The 23,938-nt window shown below is 42.2% G+C and overlaps 1 long non-coding RNA gene across 1 annotated transcript; it reads right to left on the bottom strand.

Annotated features, from left to right (window-relative positions):
• Positions 1-936: 936 nt before the first annotated feature.
• Positions 937-23,360, bottom strand: LOC121232421. The gene is made up of 3 exons (XR_005930798.1): positions 23,078-23,360; positions 21,455-21,601; positions 937-1,283 (listed from the first exon to the last, which is right to left on the bottom strand). It is a non-coding gene; the product is annotated as an uncharacterized LOC121232421 (long non-coding RNA).
• Between the last annotated feature and the right edge of the window lie 578 nt (positions 23,361-23,938).

The following is a 23,938-nucleotide window of genomic DNA, read 5'->3' as shown; positions in this document are numbered from 1 at the left end:
AATTTTCTTCCTTTAATTCTAGGAAAGGCTCCCCCTTAGAAAGGGAACATTATAAAGGCAAAGAGCACCTATGCAGAGCTGGTTCCTCAGATTTCTGTAGCTATAAAACACCTTGGACAAAATCCTAGAGAAACAGGTTGAACAGAATATACGACAACAGTCTCTGAGTCTGTACTTTGTTGTTACACTTTACATTTTTTTGTTTGTGCTAACTCAGTAATCAAGAACTTAACCTACCACCTGGCTGAAATAAAACTAGTCTTTGCTTGAAGTTTCTCCAGCATCTTTAGTCGCTTTGCAAGGTCACACTGAGGACTAGTGGTATCAAATGCCAAGAAAAAGCAAGCAGGCAATATCCAGTGCCTCCCTGGCAGAGGGCATGACTCTGACTCTGGGAAATGCCTGCTTTCACTTATTTTTTATTTTTTTTAAAGTCCTCCAAAACAAAATGCAGAGACCCATCACTTTAACTGAAGAGAGTTTTGTACAGCATTTTACTTCTTTGTCAGATGACATTCAGAGTGGCAAGGCAGTATTTTCAGTATTGCCAACTTCTGATGTATTTCAGCTGCTCTTTTTCCTTCTTTCCATTGTAAGAAAAACATTCTACTTAATCATATTTTGCATACTCTTGGGCAGAATGTTAACTCCAAAAGGCAGGTGGATTTACCTTCAGGAAACACAACATCTAATGGCAGTAACTTTTCAGGGCTCAATGACAAAAATCTTATCTGCTTTATAGTTCCTACGGCCCCACATCACCTTTACACCATGAAGTTGGTAACTCCTGTAGTATTCTCAGAAAAAGCTTTCTCTTACCAGTCCAGTCTGTGCCTAACTCACAAAAGACATGAGTTGGCATTAGGTTCATAAAGGGTAAAACTGAATATTTTGGTGCAACTAGGACATGTGTTGCAGTCACTCAATACTGCTTCTAGCACTTGTGGTACGATGTTGCTAAGGGAAGGGGTCCTAACACTTCAGTTCAGCTAGCTTTTGAAGACCTACCCCAGCAACTGACTGCAATAAGGTATCTTCCTCCCCTTCCCAGTATCTAGTACAACAGATGGATATCCATGCCCAATATTATTCTGTGCAATGTCCTGAGTTATACCACAAATGGCTTATGTAACACGGCTAAAACAAACTACTCCGCAGCAATGAATGGGGACTCTGTTGTTGAAGTCTTTGCCAACTGCGTGCATCATTCTTGGTTCTGCTAACGCTGAGTAGGGACAAAGGCTATATTCTGTCCTTTATGGCAGCACAGCACAGTGATGATGCTGTAAATTAAAGAAAGCACAACACGCTGACAACAGACTCATTACTGCTTTCTTACTTGCAGTTCCAATACATAAATGTAGCATAGTGTTCCTCACATTGTGCTGAAAATAAGGGGAAACGGGGATAAATATGGGAGAGCCTTTCCATAGCTCAAGAGCATAGATCCCACTTCCTCCGTCTGGATCCAGTTTTGTTGGATGTTCTTTGCATCAACCTTCTATCCTTGTTCTTACCTTTTCTTCTACATATTTTCAGAGCTGCTGTTCAAGCATATCAATAATTTAAAAAATAATCTTCTCCAGAACAACATAATCTATACTCCTGTGAGAATCTGTTCCACAGCCTCTGGTAATGCCGTATCTCTCTCCAGTATCTTTATCTCAGGCAAATACAAAAAACCAAGTTTGGGGAAAGATCTAAGAAAGTTTCATTTATAACTCGATATAGACATTTCCCATACAGGTAAGTAAATTATACAGTGCCGATGCCTCCATAACCCCTTGTTCTGCCCCTGTTCCCTGCCTGCCTCTCCTTTTCCCCACATTTATATGACCTGGGCTGTCTGGCTGCTAGGCGTGACCTCAATATCATCATGATATTGAAGATAACCTAAGTGGAGACTTCAGAAAGCACACATCTAATAACAAAGCTGTTTGCAGAAAACTGTGGGAATTCCAGAGAATATTACAAGCCTAGAAGGATAGGTATGCATACAGAAATAACATAAACCAGACTTGATTCTGATGTCCCAGGAGAAAACACTTCTGTATCAATACTATGCTTGCCTTAGGAACAAAGAAATGCCTATCAACTTCCTTATTACCTTTAGAAAAATATATAAGGCTAGTATGCACAAACGTCTGACTATTTTCAGTAAGTTTTATCAGGATTAAACAGAATAGTATTAACTACCACAATGATCAAAGGCTAAAGGGTACCTCACCATCCCAAACATTGCCACCTGTGCCTCTGGCTTAACAGCCCCACTCATCCCCAGCCTAGATGAGCCATTGGTTAAAAAAACAACCCCCCAAAAACCCAGAAGTGTCTCATGAAAGGCAACCTGACATTTCATGGAGATGATTACATTAAGAGTTCCCATAATGTTTAGAAATTAGATTTGAAATAGGAGAAAGAGTGAATGTAATTCTACTGCCAGGAATAAAAAAACCCAAGAGTTCTCAGGTTAACAGGACCCCAAAACAAATCCCTCTCTGTAAATTTGGGATATATTCTCATGCAAGCAGACATACAAATTAGACCAGTCACTAGCAGGAAAAAATTCTTCCTTTTTCTGTGTTTCCAAAAGAAGCAGAGAATTTGGTGCAAACGCCACCTTTTTCTTGAAAGCGGATTTCTACAGAAGTTGAGGTGAGCAAAAAGTCGCTATGTGAAGAAACATGCAGCCCATCCCAGTCTACGACAATCATCTAAATACTCCACCAAAAAATAGCTGGAAATAAGCTTAGAAAGAGTTCGAGCATTATTTACAGCTTAGACTGTAAATGCACAGGGTGAAAAATACAGCTACTCACGGGCACAAGTTGGGCTACAACTGCCACTGGTGTAAGTAGTGCCTGACGCCAGCTTTAAACCAGATCTGTCAGGGTGGAAATATCAGACCTGAGCGGACTCTGGGCCACAGTTACTGACTTGAGTGCCAACGGGCAGTGCTGATGGGTCTGCGAGGGTCGCTCAGTCACTTGCAGGGGTGGTCTCAACTGTGTCAAAAATCGAGATTAAAAACTCCACAGCTCCACAAGGGCTACAGAGCTCTCCCACACTGCTTCCAATTATATATTGTACATGAAACCATTGTGATATAAATAAAGATACTGGTGAAACCAGTCCAGTGACAGCATCGCTCTAATCAATTTCTTTGCCAAACAAATGAATAAATGGTCCAGGTGAGTGAAAAGACCTGCCTCTAGCACCCTGAGCAACGAGAAAACTTGTAGCTGGTGGACGCAGCTGTGACGAACAGGTTCCCTACGCCACTCACCTGCTTCTGCAGGGATTTAATTTGGAGAGAGCATACTTTGACATTAAACTCCACAATCATTGGACCAGGATTTTTCCCAAGAAAAGTAGAGTATGGCAGCAGCAGGAAGAAGAAAAATTAAGGTTTTTATGCTGCATAAACATGCCCGTACAGCTACTGTATATAAGCACTGAGAAATATCTGAACTCATAAGCTTACCAACTTCCATGCTGAACTTCGTATTTCAAATTAGCAGCCACTCAAAAATTTCTGTTGTGTTGAAACATTCCTAAAATGAAGCACTTCAGGTTCCCTTATACAAGATTTTCTACTATTTTAGAAGGACCGTTGCCTGCCCTGTAAAGTTCCTCTACTGCCTTTGGCTTTTCCCTTTTGAATTTCCCTTTTATTTACTGAAAATGTTTCGAGGGTTTTTTTTTTTAAATATTTATTTACTGAAACACTCTGTTGGAAAAGGACAGCACTGATACAAAATTATTTCTTTAAATCAAGTCACACATTTCAATAGCATGTAATTCAAATGCGAAGCCTGACAACTTTTGTTTACGTGCCTTAACTTGCTCATTTGCATTCTGCAAAATATTCTGAAGTCATTAACTGGAAGTTACCGTATCCTCTATGGTACGCAAAAGAAACCTTCATCCTGCAGCCACAGTCATTTTGTGTCATTAATCTGCTGCTTGATTCAAGCACATCTGGATTTCTGGTAAGAGCGTATGACCAATAATAAAAACTATATATAAACTAGCTCAGCTTGGACTCCTGCGTTCATTTGGGAAACTGTCAGCAGAAGCTCTCTCCTTGGTTGTAGCTGTATTACTCAACATGCAGTGCACAGGAATTGTTTGTGGAAACATTTGGTATTTTTAGGCCTGGCCTCTCAATGGGAATTCCACACTGAAAAAAAGGTATCACTTATACAGTCAAACCCCTCATTGTGTCCTCTGCTACGAATTTACATACAGGGGGTAGAGGGTGAATGGCTCAGCTATAAGCTGGAATTTACAAATGTGTTTAAGCACCTGCTAAAAATAACTAGGAATTATACTCTTGACATGAGTACATGCTTCTCTTTTTCTGCAAAGTAAAAGCCTCAGCTCAATACAGGACAGGAGTACACATAAAATGAATCAATAGTGATTGAAAAGCCACAAATCCGCTTTTCTAATTTCCAGTTCTGGTCTTAGATGCACAAATATGTTCTTTTAATCTAGTTTTTAAGGTAAGATGCTCTGTACATGATTTTTGATAAAAAATTTAAAAAAGCAAGTCAAATAACCACTGAGGAAAAAACATTTCCATGGGCGTCAAGCATGAATGGAAAGGGATAATCAGAAAGAAGCAAAGACAACTCAGCTGGAATATTTACCCCCCTCTTCCTCCCAGCTGCATGCTCCAACATCGGTGTCAGATACAGGCAGGTACAGACAAAGTTTTCCTTGGGGAATATATTCATCCACTTAACTGCCAACTAATACTTTTTTTGTGACTGTATGGAGGATTTTGTACACACTAAGCTTGGGAGCACTGCTGTATTTCCTCACCACCACAGGACAGTTATTAGGCAGGGGATGAAGCAACCACTGTAACTTGGAAGAGCATTACTGTAGCAATTCCTGAGCTCCAGTTTCTGAAGAGAGAAAACGGGTGGGGCGATTGGATTCATCTCCGGAAAAAATCTCAGCTTTTTTTCCAATAGACTTTTTACTTAGATGTCGGCATTGTTATTACAACGATTATTTAGTATAGCTTCTAAGAGCACCGAAATAAGCAAAGCAATGCGTGTATCAGGCAGAGCTTTACCAGGGGAGCAAAGCAGTAACGTGCCGGGAGAGCGACAGCCCCTTTTTCCACCCGACAGCAGACTCTCGGAGGGTCTGCACGCACCCGGTCACCGACACGACACAAAAAGCTGCAGCGTGGCTCCACGCACCCGGGCTGCAGCGTCATTAGCCTTCTACAGCCTCAAAACGCTAAGTAAGCATATACGCAGTTCCCACGTTGGGATCTACATATGAAGCAGAAGGAACAAACCAGGCATTTTAAAATTTGTTTACCAAACACGCTTTTCTCACGCGGGCGCACATAAAGGATAAAACCCACGTCGACTTCCACCACGCAGCATCACGCCAAGTTCCTCAGCGCTCCTGGGCACAGAGATGGCAACAGTGACGGAGAGTAACTTTTCCAACCTTTAGACAGCCAGAGGTCTATTCCCTTTATCTCGCCATGAGGCTCCAACCCCCGTGATTCACGTTTAGTGGTTCCTAGGCTAGCGCAGTTCCCCAGGCACGAAGTCAGCTGCTTCACGGAGGTTGCAGCCAGATCAGAAATCCACAGCCTGTACGTTACCGGGGCCAGGCTCCCCCGAACCTGCTGGGCTAGCGCTTCAGAAATTAAAGAGTACGAGCCCTAGTCCACCGCACCGGCTCGCCGCACACGTGGACCTGCGCGTTCAGAGGCACGTCTGCCGCATTCACTGCAACCGCCCCGCCGAACCGAAGACACACAAAAGTAGTTGCCGGGACACGGAGGAGGACTTGGCCACTACCGAAGGGAATTAATCCTCAGCGGTGAGACATCCAGCTGTTAATTACTTCTCAGGATGAACAAAAGTCTGCCCGTATCTTCAGGCGCTTCATTTCAATAATTCATTCACCACAGCGAGCTTCCCTCAGATGAAGCTCGTGAGAGGCGAGAGCAGGCTGGGCAGCTCCTGGAACTGGCGAGGCTGCTCCGAGCCGCGTCCCGCCGGCGCGGCAAGGCACGGTCCCTGCGCCGGTAATACACCCGCACCTCGTTAACCTGCACCCTGCAGCGCTAGGCACAAATACTTCACAGCGGCGGCGGGAGCGTCTTGTCAAGAGAGCCACACGGCTCAACCATTTTAGGAGAGGGTTCTGTTGGAAAACACGGGGTCAGCGGCGACCACTGCTACCCGGGGCAGCCAGGGAAGACCGGGTCTCATCCCCCAGCAGGACCCTGAACGACTGTTCCAGGGCCTGATCCAGCAAGGGCTTTGGGGGCAATAGCTTTAGTGGAGAGTAGGTGCCTACACACCTTGGTTAAGCTGTCTCTTAATTCTCCTGCACCTCTGCTTCTTGACTTTGTGGTAGTTGTAAGAGCAATACCTTATTTTGAAAGGTCTGTTGAAAGAAGTGCAACAAAAAATACGGAAGCCCCAATGACAGTTGGTGAAAAATGTTACTATTGAATTGTTTTGATTTTGGATGACTTCAAGGAGGATACAGAAAAATGACAGGATGAACGCCTAAGTCAGTTCCAGCTATTTTCTTCATTTCTATTCCAGCAGAGAGAGAAGAAAACTGGCTGCATGAATAGTACTCCGACCCCAATGCAATAGTAAAAACACAGAGCACCGAGTAGTTTGGGTACTACCTATACAGAAAAACTGACAATTGTGAATCGCTTGGGTTTGGTACTGCTTATGTACAACAGTTTTAAAAACACTTGAGGCAGGAGGGGAGGGGAAAAAAAAAAAAAAAGAAAATGCAAACCAAAATAAGCCGGCAAGATCAGTTACAGACTTGCTTGCTATGAAAGAAGGGTAATTGTTCTATTTGTTGCTTGCCTATGTTTACTTTCTATCCCTCCACGGTTCTCAAAACCTCTGCCGGTTCAAGAACAACAACAGAAGCCCTTCTGTGTAAACAGAACTCTTTGCTCTACAAGCCCAGGTAGAAGACTAATACCAACCCTTGCAGAGGATATCAAAACTAATGCAACAAAAATATACCAGGTGGAGGCGGGAAAAGGTTTGTGTCATCAGAGGGCACAGAAAGACGAGCCAGTTTCCTTTGGAAGAAAGAGAGTCAAATTATCATGCGCAGGAATTCCCTTTCCGACACACGAGCGCAGTACATCGTCTCTCCTTTTGGACAGTCATGTTAAGTGGAAGAAGAACCATGGCTTTTCAAAAGCATCCCACCTTCCTGATGTTATCTCCATGTGAATATTCCCCTTCAAAGCTCAATTGTTCTACCTAAAAATTCTTCGAGGAACTGTTCAATCCTCATGCAAGATGTCGATTTTTAAAGAGGAATCATTTAGAAGGCAAAGGGTGAGAAGCAAACAATGTAAAAACAGAGAGTCACGGGAAAGCAAAGGAGGCAGGAAGGGAGGGAAAGGATTTGGTTTTGCCTCTCTACAGAGAAATTGTTTTGATACAGTATCCCCGTTGCATGAATTTTCCATATGCCTGTGTCAGATCCACTACTTTAAGCCACAGAGCTGTCAGATGCTCATTTTTTATGGTGTGCTTACGTGGCAGGCCAACCTTTCTGTTGAATCAGTCAGTTTTTCACAAAGCCAGGATCTGCAACCCAGAAAGATGTACATGCTCTTTTGGCCAAAAGTCTCAACTTTGCAGCAGGAGTGAGTCGGCAAAGCAAACCACTATATTCTGGTACCTAACAACTGCTATCAGAATCAGTGCTTTTACATGAAAAAAAATAAAACATTATGAACAACATAAGAAATAGCAACTATTCTGCACACATACATGAAGCAAATATCACAATGGAAATGCAGTTTTAAGAAGTTCTTAAAATAATCCAGAAAAATCTCACAAACTTTTGTACATGCTCAACTTTCTTTGTCTTTAACAAAATGAGGAGCAGGAGACATTTAGTTCATGAACAAAAGCCTTAATACTTCAGTTAAAAGTTAATTTAAGTCTGTTGTAGACTAAGTAGAATTTGCAAAAAACCCAAAAGAAAATAAAAACAACGCCCCCACCACTTTTTCCGTTACACATATCCAATGTAAAAAAACCATAATCCCACAACTAAATGAAAATATCAGTCACATAGGTATCACTTTATAAGGCTGAGGGAGGTGGGCACATCTCCTGCATGTTTTTTACCTCACATCCCCAGCCTTTAGCATCCGAAAGATTATCTCCATTCTCCATGCCTCAGATTTTGCTAAAGTAAAATTGCATATTTAAATGCCGCATACATGCTAATCAGGATGTAAACATTTAAATAACAGAATGCAGATCCGTTAATCAAAACTGATTACCAGCTTTCTCTCCATTTACTGGGGGTTATTCTGTAAAACATCATCTTAGTTCTGCTGCCAAAACTGTGTTTTTAAAGCCTCTTGGAGAAAAAGCTGATTAGTTACAAACATTGGCTCAAGAGACATTTTTTATGTCAGTGTTTACTAGAAATGTGAGATTGAAATTAACTTGCAGGTAACCAGTACATAATTGTGCATCTACATTAACCCTTTCTGTTGGCTTAAAAAAAGGCTTTGTCTCCTCTGCCCCTTTTCCTCACATCAGTAGATTTTAAAGGATTTCAAATTTCTGAAGGCCCTTGCAGAAATATGTGATTTACCAGAAAGTTTCAGCTCTGGAAACACTGACCAGTGTTTTCAGGCCATTATTTTCCACCACTAAGACATTAACATTCAGATTCCTCCCTGTTTCTAAGTATTTCTGAATAGCTTTTTATAATTAATACATCCAACTACAGAAGGCCACTATCGGTGATCTAGGACTGTTGCCGGCCATGCTGTGCACATTGCGATTTCCCAGCCAAATTGAAAATCAGAAATTCACAGGCTGCATTTATAAGCTTTTAATACCTGACTGCAGGTGACATACTATGGTCCACAAGAAAATATCTCAGCGGGTTCAATCTATCTTTTAGCCTCGATGCCACAAACGGACATAGGAAAGGAGGCTGCGGGGCACGCGGGGCACGCCAGCCTGCCCATCACACACTCTCTCTGCTGACGTTCCCTTTGACGGTCCAAGACAGTAAACAGGAGAGACCGACTGCGCAAATCTGGTCAGCATTTTACTAAAGCATGGAGGTTGAGCATTCAAAAGAAAAGCTGCTAGACTGTGAATCTCCTACCGAATGTGGAAATCAAGAACTTTTACCCCTCTGAAAAAAAAAAACAACCAAGAAAAAAAGTACAAAAATTACTGTAAAAGTTGGGAAAATATTTCAGTATTAACTGTTTTTTGCACTTCCAAACAGTCCTAAATGTGTTTATACAGACCTATGAGAAATGCAACCACGCGCACCCTTGCTCCTTCATCTTGGAGACACTGTTTGTGGAAATACTGCTTCAAATAATGGGGTCAGTTTTCAGATATACTGAAAATCCATTACTTGGCATTACTTCCTGAGCATGTTAGACAGGTATCACATTCTTCAAACCTCTGAACCTTGAGTCTTAACACATGATGCTTCTCTATAGCCAATTTCTTGTTCTGCTTTCTCAAAGCACTGTAAAGATGTTATTCCTGAAGAACATATGCTGTTAACTGTATTTTTTAAGGCCTGATCATGTAAACTCCAGGTTGCTTCAGTAGAAATGTCTTTATACCTACAACTTTGTTCAGGGAGCAAACCGAAGCATGTAAGACGTTAGCAATATCAAAGGTTTGTGAGGCTTAAGAACAGGGGGAAAAATCAGGAAGGAATAAGACGATATTATGAAATTGCCTGTTTCCTAGATGCCCGCTAGACTGTTGGTTATATTTGCATTAGTAGGCAGAACAGTAGAGAAGCAATATCCATAGATAGTGAGAAAAAAAGAATGAGAGAAGAAAAAAAACACAGAGGAAGAAAAAAAATTAGAGAAACACCACTTGCAAAAAAAAAAAAAAAAAAAAAAAAAAGGAACGTGCTATTCATTTATTTTTGAAAAGGCATGATAGAAGCCAGCCATAAGATACTGGAAAAACATTAATAATTAAAACCTGTTTTGTGCCGAGGCCATATCCCGCCTGGATGCCTGTGAAAACTTCCCACGAGCTCTGGGACGTGCCCCGATCTGCCTATGGTGCCCGCTCACTCCAGGATACGGCATCCCTCCGGCAAAGGCCCCAAGCGGGAGATCCCAACCTGCTCCATCACGGAATTTCAGAGTTTGCCTGACAGTACTCTTGCATATACAGATGACACACCAAGACAACTGAAAGCTTCAGAAAACCATAAACTGTTAAGACTGCAGGGCTTCTGAGCAAGCCTAACGACTAGCCTAATTTACGAGCGTAAGAGAGGGAAAATTGACCGTTTCAACAGGGAAGCAGATCTGCATTTAAGCAGCCAAACAACAAAAACTGGCTTGCTTTCTACCACTGCAGCGATGGATTTCATGTACCTGAACAGGGATGGCAGCCAGCTCCTACAGCAATCCTAGTAGCAAACCTTGCTGAAGAGGCACACAAGACAAACTGCCTTTCACAAGTCTGTCAAAAGCAAAATCATCCTGTACCAGAACAGCAATTCCTCTGGTATCTCCAGAAGTTACATCACTGTTGCAAGTTATAGTCTAGAATTCTAAGAAAAAAATGGAAAAAGCACATAAAGAAAACGCTATTTTGAAACATGCTAACGGACACATACACCTGGACATAACATACATAGTGTTCTAAAATAAATAGAAGATTTTATTGGCATAATAATACCCTTTGTTTAAAAGAAAGAAAAAACACCAGGGGAAAACACAATTAAATGTTCCATAAATGGTTATCATGAAAAAGGGTACTATCCCACCTCCCTAACAAATGCATGCAATACCCAAGACAAATTCAGCAAGTCTGCTGTGTACGCTACAGGAAGATTTATTTGAAAATTATTAAATCTTCCCTGCAGTAAAGTTTAGTATTTTCACAGTTCCTAATCTGCCTCTTAGCCACAAAAGCACTGCCCTTACACTGAAGGCGGCAATTCTCTTTTAAGATTCAAGGCATTAAACTATTACAACGTACATACTTAGCTCTCCGCCTCCTGACAACTGAGAATTACAGGAACATTTTGGTAGATTAGGTATTTTGCTAATAAAAATTATAGAGTGAAATATTTTAAAACACAATTAATACATACATCATTGTGTTTTCTTCATAGATCTGGGACAGAAATACCTCCTTCTGTAAGAAATCCTGAAGCAAGGATAAAGGTAAAATCTGTACATCTACTGTGTAAGAGACATGCACTCCTCTTCAAAAAGCACAGCGGCTAGAGATTCCTTCTAGGTAACGGAATAGCAAAACCACCACAGAAATTATATTTTAAGTGCCATTTCTAAACACTTCTTTCTTTTTCCTGGCTCCGTATTGTGTCTGCATTGCAACCTTTTAAGAACAAGCGCGCAGTCTCCCACCTGACTTAACGGAGCTCAGTAGTTAAAAACAATGCTGTTCAACATTAACTTAACCCTACTTCCCAGCCCCTGAAATTAGGCCAAAAATCAGAGGAAATCATGCGGTGTGCTCTGGATATTCCATGACTACCACCGCTGGCAGGGCGTAAGCCACATATTTCATAGGTAACTAGGAACACACACACAGTTGTTTTGTAGCGACGCTACACCACAGGCTCCTGCTGAACTGCTGCTTTTCTTCCCCACAGCTCCTTCCAAACCTTGCATGAGTTCAGCCCCGGCATTTATGAAGGGGACTTGGTGGGAACTCATCTTTTAAACACATGGGAATTCAGAGGGAAAAAAGTTCACGGGGTATTTAACATATGAACATGCACTCTCTACTCGCTGCTTCTGCTGGTAATCAGAGATGTCAAATCCAGCTTACCGCATTAACCAGATTCCGTTATACGAGTATCAACAAACTCTTAAGTCAAAGATGAAATTTTCAAGTACACAGACTTTTTCAACTTTGCCTAAACAAAAATCCTCCTTCCGCTTTTCACAACCTGTGGATCGTTACAAAGACATTTCTCCTTCAGTCTGCCACCAAAGGTCATAAGGGAATCGCTAAGTCAGCATATTCTCCAAGCAGCCTCATTCTGAGAGACGCTTCAAGGACATTTAAAAAGCTTTTGTATAAAAACAAACAGCACTGCCTCGCCTAATGAACTTGAGCTTCCCCACTTCCCCAAAAATGCGTCACCGAAGGCTCCAAACATCTGCCGTAGGGGTGTATGCGTGTGCGTCCCTTCTCCTTAATGTAAATATTCTGAGTTACGATACGTTTAAACAAGTGGGGGGAAAGACTCCACATCGCCCAACTCATCTAATTTGGAAATTTAAAGTCCAGTTTATTCATCTGTTTTAACATAGAAAGGAAAATCTTACTTTTCCAACTAAGAGCCTGAGTTTCTCTCTCTATAATCTCATAAGCCATTACTGAACTAAAACGCTTACTACAGAAGCCCAACATACCAAAGAATGAGTAAGTCTAGGAAATACATACTGGTATAACTAGCTCTCTGAAAATGTGTAGCTCTAGGAAGTCTCCTCTACGTTTTCCAGCATAAATATTTACAGCAGTTGCAACTGGAAAACAAATTGTCTAACCGGAAGAAGAAACTCAAAATACATGCCATGAAACAGAGTAATTTCAGGATTAAAAACCAAACCAAAACAACATAACCCCCAAAACAGAGTCTTTTTCTAAGCTTCCCAAGTACATCAGGGCGGGCTACAGGGTAACTGTTTTGGTGATAACGACTGACTGTGGTTAGAAAAAAAAAAGTTTTTACTTCTTCAGCAATTTTGCAAAGTGTTGGGTCAAACAAACACTACCCCCTAACACGCAGACAACTGCGTGTTATTACTGAGCTCCCTGAGCAAGGTCCTGCACGCCTGTCCACCCTGCCAAGGACCGGGAACTCTTCCCACAGCCCAAGAATCCTCTCCTGGAGCAGCAGGTAAGTATCTATCACACAAACCCTTTCAAGCACCGTAAGACGGGCACAATGCAAGTTTGAAGGAAACAGTACTATGCTGCAAATTTCTTTGGCACCTTTTTTTATTAAACAGAATTCATTGCAACAAGATATTTTTAAATGGTAACAATGCTCTTGGAAAGTTTATTGGGCTAGATATAAGACTGTGCAGTAACACAGCCCACAACTGCAAAGTCTAGTGGACTGATGCCTTCAAAGATTGAAAATACTGACAGGGGCATCAGCATAGAAACTTGCATAGTTTTAAAGCAGTAAACAGTCAATTAAGAAAAACAGGAGAAAGGCAAAGGCTTAAGGTCTCACAACAGCCATTTAAGATGCAGATGACCATAAACCTGGAGGAAGCTCTCTTAACCAAGGTTCTCCAGCCTATCCAGGATTTTGGTATTTACATGTTAACTTCTAATGGTTACATATTAGAAGTAGCTGTTGGGTTTTTTGTTTGTTTGTTTTTTCAAGTAAGTTCACACACACAGACACACACCCCCCAATAAAACAGTTAACCTTACATAACTTACATATACACTCACAGCAACCCAAATCTATTCTGAGATGCAAGGATTTAAACAAACAAACAAACAAACAAAAAGTCATATTCTTCTAAATGCTCAGAAGAAAGCTGGACTCTTACAAAATGTAATTGCTCCTGGGCTCAGAAGACTGGACTCAGTTTCATCCCAGAGCCAACTGCCTGCTTTAACAGAAATGTTTGAAAGAGCAACTGCTGAAATCTTACTTTTTGTTTCTCTTTTCACAGCTATAATTTTTTTCATGACCTTCCTAATACACTGGAGTTCATGCTTCAGCAAATGCCAAATTCTGTAGCATTTCTTACTCCACGCTCAATTAGCAATAAAGAAGATACAAGATGTAAAGGTGAGGCAGAATTACAGTTCTGCACTGTTTCCAATTCACTGTATTCTGAAAGAAATCTAACTGGCTTATACATAGCTTTCAAGCCCCAGTTCATTGCTGCTTTTTTCATTTCTGTATGAATTCCATCTTTTATAACCTTACCCTTCACCAATTTCTTCCAGCTCGAGCCTGATTCTAACTGCAATTATAATGATTTTATATTCCATAAAAAATACGTGTTGTTTTCTACTATCAAGAGAACAGAACTAAGCTCCTTCCTCCATTCTTTTTCTTTCATCAGCATTCTTGTAGGTATTTCTTTGCAATCCTGTTAGCTGGAATACCATTATTTTATCCCTCTTCTTCATGTTATTTTAACTCCCTCTGAAAGCACCTATTTTTGCAACTGTCTGTATCCAGCAGACTCTCTTTGCATTATCCCCATTTTCTTTTCCTAATATTTAGCGTGCATATGCAGAAATCTATAAATACATATTCAAAGCTGACAGTGCCAGCTACAATCAAGTTTGGTTTTCTGGACCTCTTTTTAATTGCTTAAATCTCAGCCAAATTTCGTTCAGTCTGAATGAAAGTTCTATGCCAAATTTTAGAGGAAGTGTTTTATTTTATTTTTAATTAAGGTGTCAGCTGAGACCAGTTCAGTCTCCTGCTGGTTTACCAGTACACTAAAACTCTTTAAGTCATCCATGAAGTAACCTCCATCTCTTCCCAGTTTTGAAATTTGTCAATAGAAGGGGGGTTCTGGCGGGAAAAGCAAAGAAACCAGAAATAAGAAACCCACCTTTTGTTATCCTCATGAAAATCTATACCCGTCTTTGGACAACTAAAGCAGCTCACAAAGCCCGCTGGGTTTACACACGGCCAACAGAGATTTCCAACACGGTTTCGCAAGGAGTTCAAGCAAGAGGCTCAAGCCAACCCTGCCTCTGCGCTGTCCCTCCCCGCCTGCCACCGGCCCCTGCTCCCGCGGGGTGCGCGGCACCGGGGAACCACCCCCCAGCACAAAAATTACCCCCCAGCCTGCGGTGCTAGCGTAACTCGGTCTGGATGCCCCTACTTCTTCCCCTGCGGGGCCAGCGAACGCGCGAGCCAGGAGGGCAACGCAAGGTGGGCAGCAAGCATCCGAGGTGGGGGAAGGCAGGACCGCTTCTCCTCCTCCTCCTCCTCCTCCTCCTCCCGCGGCAGTGGCTTAAACCAGTCTCGAAACCAACTGGGAACCGATGACATTAAAGATGTTCCTCTCTAGAGACTCCTCCTGCGGCGAGTATTCCCTCCTGGCTGCAGGGGCTTTCCCAGCGACAGCTCCAAACTCTGAGCGCTAACCGGTGGGAGCGATGCCTTTCCCCGCTCGCCAGCGCCCGGTCCAGCGAAAGCCGGCGCTGCGCTCGGAGGTCCCGACACGTCGATGACTCACGAGAGAAGCGCTGTGGTTCAACACAGTGGAATTTCTTGGGTTTTTACTTTGGTATTTTAAAAGCTAGGAAGTAACCTTTAAGAATACCTTTTAAATGTTAAGATTGTGAAGCGAAGCAGCAAGAAGCTGGAGAATGCCAAAAGCAAGGGTGTTTACGCAAACGAAGCCAGTGCGCAAAACGGGCTGTGCTCGCTGCTTGGCTCTGTTTACTACCAGTTTCTTCATCATCTTTTCCGTTACTTAGCCTCTGAGCGTCTGCTTCGCGACACTAACAACTGGATCTTCTGAGCCCTTAGCAGCCAATGTGGTACTGGTATCTCCAATTTACAGGCAGAAAACAGAGGCATAGAGAGATTAAAAGATTTGACAAAAGTGTTGGCTAATCTTGGATCTTCAACTTAAGTCACCTAGACCTCGATTTTTTTAAAATTTTTTTTTAAAGGTACTTAGCACTTTCGCAGTGTTTTGCATCCAAACTGTAGCCATAGCGGACTTACTGCAGTTGCAAAAACTCGGAATTTGTGCCTGGGCATCTCAGCTCAGGCAAAATGCAGCACACGCAGTTAGGGGCTGGCTGCAAAGGTTTGGTGTAACAGAATCGCTCAGTCTCACGCAAGAAACTCAGTGGTAGAGGCAGGAATTAAACACAGTTGTCTCAAGGCAATACTGAACAGTGTTATCCACCCTCCTATTCTTTCCCCTCTTGCAATCCACTCTCAACAGGCTTTTGTCCATCACCTGTGGCCACCGACATAAGCCCCAACCATCCTGTGCAGTGAATAGGACTCAACCCTGTTGAAAACACATGATCAAATTTAGGGACACGGAACAAGAAGACAGGAACAGGACAGGTGATGGGAAAGGGTGGCAAATTACACCCTTTAAATCCAGCCTTTCTTACACCGCAGAGTATTTTAGACAGTTTTTCACATGTAAATATAGACATTATTCACATTACAATAAAATGTAAGGGCTGCAGTTAAGATGATCTCTAATGTGCAAGCGTTGTACCATGCACACTGTAAGAAACAGCCTTGGGGTCTTACACTCTAAACAAGTAAAACAAGGACAAAAAAAAGAGAAACATCATCATTCTACATCCCAGATGAGAAATACGAGGCACAGAGAGAGTACTTCTGCGGTCTACAAGAGATCTGGTTTATTCATTGCATTACAAGTTGATCTGCTGGTCCTCCAGCGGATGATACACCAGAGCCACGCATTCTCTCTACGTTCGTGAGGGAGGCCTGGGGTTCAAATTTGGTTTGTAGAAGAAATTATACAAAATGATCAGATATACAGAAACAAGAACTGCTGCCAAATCAAGTGATATTTCTATAACAAAGTCACCGAGTCAAAACTCCGACTTCTTGTTCCACCTGTGTCTCACACATGCTCCAGAAATTTAAGCAAGACACATACGCAGCATCTTTACAGATGTCCACAGGTACACCACACAGCACAGACCACCAGCGCTTCTGATGTACCAATAATGCATCAACAGCCCCTCAGAAATACCCTGAAGTGGAGCATTATTTTTGTCTCAGAAACAACACCAAGACCTAAAGTCAACTGTTGTGCTTGCACATTTCTTTTGAACCAAGCAAGCACAAGTTACAGAAGTGAGCCTTGAGAAATCTCAGCGGTTTTAAGTCATTTGATGCAAATCATGAACTGAAGCACAGCACACCAATCGATTCTCAAGTTTTATAGACTACACGACCAAACACTAATAAGAAATATCAACCTGTCAGCTTTCAGTGTAGACAGGCCTATTTCAGGACTGAAAACACATTACAATTTTAAACCAATTCAAAGAGCCTTTGCTAAATCACACTTAAGACGTGGTAGATGCCTAGCTCTTCTGGACATCGTAAGGCCCAGAATGTATCCAGCTTTCCAGCAAATTTAAGCACGCTTTTCAGATTACTGCAAAGCTATCAAGCTATTGAGCAAAGCTATTCATATTATACTTGCATTTCCTTATCAAATGCAAAGTGTTAAAAGATTTGGAGACAGCTGTTAAACTTTATGGGCCTGTCCGCCATTTGTTTCAAATAGAAATATTTGATTGAGAAGGGAAAAACAGAAACAGCAACAATTTGTCTTAAAAATAACAGAAAGCTTATCTAGAAAGAGAAGAAGTTCAAAATATTTTTGTTACAGTTTTGTATTGGTGAATCAGAGCACTGTGCTAAACACTGTACCCAAATACGTTTTCATTTTAAACTCTACAACTGGGTACTTCTAAGTAAACAAAAACATGAGTTGTTTTTCCTTCTATATCCTCACAACCATCTGACAACAAACCAAGCCCACTCAGCCCTGCTAAAAGCACGATTCTCTAATGGAACTGTACTTCTGGGAATACATTACAGCTTCTATGAAATGTTTTGTTACACCTGTTTATCAACTGGTCATGTAAATATAGGGTGTAACCACATGCAAAGCAGTCTTTTTGTTAGTTTTAGTGAGTTAAAACTTCATGCAACAAATAAAGTAAATTAAGAAAAGATGACCTCTGGATGTCTGAATAAGATATTTTCCTCTTTTGCAGCACTCTTACTTTCTGGAGAGGGAGTGATGATGCTTTTGATTAGCAACACAATACGCATCTTTAATATTTAAGAGACTAAGACAACATCAGGAACACCTGCTTATAAACTCAGTTCCAGTCACATAGCTGACAGGTAACCGATGCCAGGCTTTTCCTAGGCATACCTTTGCCCTTCGCCTTTGAAACTACTAAGCCTTTTCCAGAACTTGCACGCATCCGATCCATATCCTTTTGAGACCTGCAAAACTGTAATTTCTCTCAAATTTTAGCCACTCACCCCTACTGCTGGGGATGACCATGACTGTTAAGTTAGCCAGGAGACTGACACTGTGCACAACTCCTCTTACCAAAGCAGTCCACTGGTGACGGTAACATTTTTCACCTAAGGATGTGTTTGCAGTGAGAAGCAGGGAAGGCTGATGTGACAAAACAACATCATGAAATGAGCACAGCACAGCAGATGCCTTATTGGTACCCTTCAGATACAACATACTCATTCAGCCACAGCTGGGCATTAAAACCATGTCACTAACACATAGTCATGAAAACCAATGGCCAACTAATCTAATTATTTTTTTTATTTGCAAAATAATGCTTCCCATATCCTGCCTTCTTGATACAGGTTTTTTTTTTTCCCCTGCTGTAAAATCAGGTTAGCATAGCACTATATCGACTCATCTATAAACAGACAGCAAAAGCCAAGAAGGGGGAGAGGACCTCAGCACACAAAAACACCCCACGAAAAATAAATTTGATCTTCACTGATACCGATACTTCAGGGCCACTGCTAATCTGCCAAAGGCTGTCAGCTCTCTCAGAAGTATACAAAATGAGTAAAATCAAGCCATGTCACAAAAAGAAGAGCCTTAGGGTTTCCTGCCAAAATCTTAAATTTAGCTCGCTATATTAAACAATGCTACTTCATTTTCCCCAGACAATCAGGTGGCTTACAGTAAACACAAGCAATATTAAAACCTTCAAACTTATTCCTATGCTGTAGCAAACCTCAAATTAATGGGGGGGGTGTGGGTGTGTGTGTTTATGGTGGGTTTCTTTCTGCATGTTTTTTGGGGAGGGGAAGGAGAGAGGGATTGTGTTGGGTTTTTTTTAGGGGAAAATACTTCAGGTTCTTGGACTTGGCTGTTTATTCTCCAGGCTGACTTGGACTGGAAGTGCAACCCAAGTAACTCATCTGATGCACAACAGGATAGAGAGTGTCAAGGGTTGTTCAACAGCGATCTCTCAAAGAAGTTAAACATTGATGGGCACTGGACAAATCCAGTTAAAGCCGTTGGCAATTTGATTGCTATGGGGCAACAAGAAGAGTTGGGACAAGGGAGGGAGAAGCCAGGTAAGGCCATGGAGTGTTCTTTGTACATAGTACAAAAGGTGACAATCAGGTTTAGACAACTTAAAAATACCTTTTACCCTAAAAATACAGATTACTTAATCTTACATATTTGTCTCCCAAAACTTATAAAACGTAAGAGTTTGCCGAGTTTCACCTTCAACCACAGACATTTATTCTTTTTGCAGATTCAGTTATCATTGGTACTAATTACCATGGATTAAACCACAGTGCTAAAAACCACATTTTTTAAAGTTTTAATGGTTAAGACTGCCGACTTAAGATGGGTCTAACTTTGCATGCATAAAAATAAGCTGTCAGAAAACAGACCTGTGAAATCTTTCAGCCTCCTCAAGTTCCAGCAAAACCTGAGGGTTTAAGCAAATATTTTCTGCAATATTCTCAGAGACTGATAAAATGACTAAAGAAACTGAAATCCAGTTTTCCTCATTATCTAGACTAAAAATGGAAATAGGGCATAACTAATGAGAAGTAAACTGATTTTTCAAATCACTTCACCTCTAATAACCCATGATAGTAGCAATATATGCTCACAACGTGTTGAAGTTTGCAGCACCTGTGTAGTTTTAGCAATTATTTAACCGTTCCAACATCACTTCAAATTATGGGCTCACTGTATACCTCTATTTCCCTTCTCCACATTTAACCCATCTTAATTCATTCAAGAACTCCATTAGTTGTGGAAAAATAGGAACTGATGAAAACTGCTATTACAGGGGGTGATAAAAGCTAAACGACTGGGGAAATTATGCAAGGAAAAAAAAGAGCAATTAATTTCTTACACAATTAAGAGTTTAATTAGATTATTTATTCTAAATGCATTTACTTAAGTGAATAGGAAGCTTTAAAATAGACTTAACTCCTATTAAGTTTCAAGCAATACAAGAGTAGGTATCAGAGTACTAAAATTAGATCACTCTCCTATTTGATCAGAAAATGTAAGCTCAGCTATGTCAGCAACTTGGTAAGCAGCAACATTAAAAATCAGGCTCTAATTTATTGCATCACGTTCAGTAAGAAGGGGAAACGGCATCACCTAAATGTGAAATTCCCGATCTGTGATGGAGGTTTATGCATCACACCGAACAATGCTACTCAGCACTTCCTGAATAAAGACGCTGCAAAAATGTCTTCTCCAGCAGAGATTGTTAGTGGTAGTAGTGGTAACAGTCCACGAACACGAGGTCTTGGACACAGCTGTATGCGCTAGCACTTGAGAGCCTCTCAACTGCAAACTAACTGAAACACATGCGGATGTTTGTTGTGTTTTGGCATAAAAAGTTAAAAACGGAATCAAATGCTGTTCCTGCCCCTAAAACTTAATGTTGATGTTTGTGGTTTTGTAATCGCTTTTATTCTCTGAAGGGATGCTTCCATACTGCAACTGTAAAATTCACATTAAAAAAGCTGATGACAGCTACACGTGGGGGTGCAGGTGGAAGCATGTTCTCCCGAAAGCTGAGTATGAGGGCAGGGATGGGAGCGTGTTCTCCCTCAACGTATACATCTGCTCGTCAACCGACCTGTGTTCTTCCCCTCATTTAATTCCTCCAGGGCCACTTCTACCAAGACAGTAACAAATAACCATGGGATCAGATTCCTTACATTCATCTGCCAGTCCTGGGCTCAGTTAAGTGCACTGGGATTTTGTTCAAGGAAATGCCTGGACACGTAAACTCGCCAGTTCGTGGAGCAGATCGCTTGCCTGCTTGCTCCTTTCCATAGCCAACAAGCTACCATTTAGCTGTGCGAAGGCAGGACAGCAAGGAGACCAAGGTCAAACCTAGCAATGCCCGAGGCAGCGTGGGTGACAGATGATAAACAGCGAGAAGGCATGCATGGGAGGAGAGTTTGATCCCCTCAAAAGCAAGCCAAACTGATTACTATTAAGAAAAACAACTACCGCCTGTCAGATCTCATGCTGCTTCTACATTACACGCATTTCCCACCTCCCTGTATATTTCAACTCTAAATTCCCTAGTAAGGAAACTACGTCTTTGCATTTTCAAAGTTCCTGCTAGTTACTGCTGTAAGCTGGAGGATATCAAGAATGCTGTCAAGCACACAGACTGCCGGAATAAGAACAGATTCCACTTATTTCTCTCAAAATTAGAGCTGTCTCACAGACAACTCCTAAAACTTGCTTGCAAACTATTTTTGGATCAAAACAGACTTCTTAAATACGTATTCCTTTAACCTCGTAATTGGAACTGCAACCGAGTTCTCCACAGCTTTTCTTTGTCAGCTGAGAGCTACATACCTCTCAGATTTCTGGGATGTATCTGCTTTGTCCGAGGCATTTTCCTCTGATCTCATACACCACTTTCTCCTCTCAGAAATGGGAAGTACAGCAAGCAGAGAGATGGCAGCTCCATAAACTTGTCGAAGGGGTCAGTTAATCCGAATGCTAAAAAAAGAGAAAGAAAAGTTATGAGACATGTGCATTAATAAGGAAAACAAAGGTATCTATCTGCTCCCTTTGATCCTCAAACAGCTACGGAAATCAGCGATGAGCAAGAAATATTTCTGTACCTATCCTTTTATGGACTGAAATGTTCCAGCACCTTAAGAAAACTACATGAGGGTGAAACTCCTTTTAGAATTACTCAGGAAGCATGAGAAAACTAAGACACTTTTCCACATTTGTCAGCTGTTTTCTAGCCAGAAAACGTCTTCCAGCAACTCGTGTCCCATGCAAATAAATCCAGAAAACTAAACAAAATTTGACATCAGGCTTTAAGATACAGATCTTCATCTCAGGGTGGGGGGAGAGCAGAGTGGAGGGCAAACGCACACTGCATCAGCAATAATCCACCCTATTTGTGACATCAGCTACCTCCGGGTTCCTTACATGGAGCGTGCAAGTCTAGAAGAACTCCCCATGGGATATTTCTGCCGAAAAATCAGCATACAGCAGAGAATCACAGCGGCTCTTGACCCACCTGCAAGCTGTTGCACGGCAAGTTTTTGCCCTGGCGTGGTCCTACGTGGCTGCAGCAGCCCCTGCACTTGCAGGAGGCTGCAGCCAGCAAAGCCCCGGTACGGATAAACCCCACGGACCAGGGAATTCTTTTAATAGCCTAACACACCGATTCGCTGCTAAGTTGGCACAAACTTACATTTGCATCCCCAAACCTACATCTTTCTCAAAATTAACAAAACTTTCTTTTCAAATATTCTTATGATTTGCTTCCAGTTTAAGGAGCATTTTGTTTAGTTTCTGAAATCCTACAGGATGTGAAATCTCCCACAAAACTATTCCAAACCACTTACGCACAAGAACTTAAAAAAGACTGGTGTAGTTCCACTCTTCCAGCTAAACAAAATAAAAAATTAACCACTTTTCACCTTTTTTTTTTTAATAGTAATACTACCTCATGTTTAGTAAACCAGGAATAAATTTTTAAAATTTATATAAACTTCAGAATGGCCCCTAATAGGGACAAGTTGATTAAGGATAGCTACTCCAAGGAGGAAGCATGTAGAATTTTTAGCATTTGTTATAAGTATTAATTTAGGGGGTTTGTTTTTAAGACGACCATGTTTTTGTAAAAATGGAATTCACACCCACTTAAAATAGACTACTTGCAACCACCCCTTCAGTCTACAGACTGTTGAGGAATATAATCATTAATTTTTAATGTTTCTTTTGTCTGTTGCTGCATAAAAGGACCCAAACAGGAGAAGAAACTGACTGCAACTGACACAAAAGGAGGCTGGAAAATGTTATTCTGACTAATGGTTCTTCACTAGGGTATTACTGCACGGTATAGGAAAAACAAGGAAAAATCCAAAACAGAGCACACAGCCTGTCAAGTTGTTCACTCCTACTACTTTATCCGCAAGGATAACAGAAAGATTCAGAAATGAAATAAAGCCTTACGCTAACAGGTCCGTTTTCCTGGTCTCGGACACAAACCAGAGATGCAGAGAAGCGGCTGGATTGCTTGAAGCAACAAGCACCCCCTGAAGCCCAGTCCCCCTTTACTCTGGGTGCTGCTGGGCTGGGGTTTTTAAAGGTTATAATAAACGCCGTCACTTCTTTATGCAAGTTACGTGGAGCAAGAGTTTGAAATCCCCCGGCTATCCGTAAATCATAGGCACCTCCCGAAGCTCCCCTGCAGCACAGATGACATCTTATTTACGCCTTAAAACCACCGATTTCCCCCGCTCACCGGCAGGACTCGTCCTTTCGGGGGAAGAGATGGCCGTGCGAAAGCCACGGCGGAGAAACACCGCGCAGGACCCACGCGAAAAGTCATTCCCCTCCTTAATTTGAACAAAAAGGGAGAGGGAGAAGCGGGCCTTTGCAAACGCAGCGGTCACATCCACCGCCACCCCACCCCCCCTCCCTCCAAAAAAAATGCAGATTAGGGAGCGGGGCTGGGAAGCAGCCAGCCCCGGGGCCCGGAGAGCCGTCGGTATGTGCGGGCAAGGTTGCAAAGGGAAGGGAGAGAGGGGAGGAAAGAGGGAAAAAAAAAAAAAAAAAAAAACCATGAATGAATAAAGAGGGAGGAGCCTGGGAAAACCCCTCTGCAACGCCGCACCGAACAAAGCGCTGCACACATGCCGGGGGGGGGGTGAGGGTGTGCGGGGGGTGGGGGGGGGGGCGGCTGCAGCCCGGCACCCAGCGGGGCCGGGGGGCGGGAGGAGCCGGGCCGGGGCTCCGCGGACCGCCCCCCCCCCTCCCCGAACCTCAGCTGCAAATCGGGGGGGGGGGGGGGGGGGGCACACAGACAAACCC

The sequence above is a fragment of the Aquila chrysaetos genome, chromosome 18, assembly GCF_900496995.4.
Source record: "Aquila chrysaetos chrysaetos chromosome 18, bAquChr1.4, whole genome shotgun sequence".
In the NCBI taxonomy this organism is placed as follows: domain Eukaryota; kingdom Metazoa; phylum Chordata; class Aves; order Accipitriformes; family Accipitridae; genus Aquila; species Aquila chrysaetos.
Note: the sequence above shows the minus strand (reverse complement) of the source record. Positions and strands in the feature narration are given on the sequence as shown.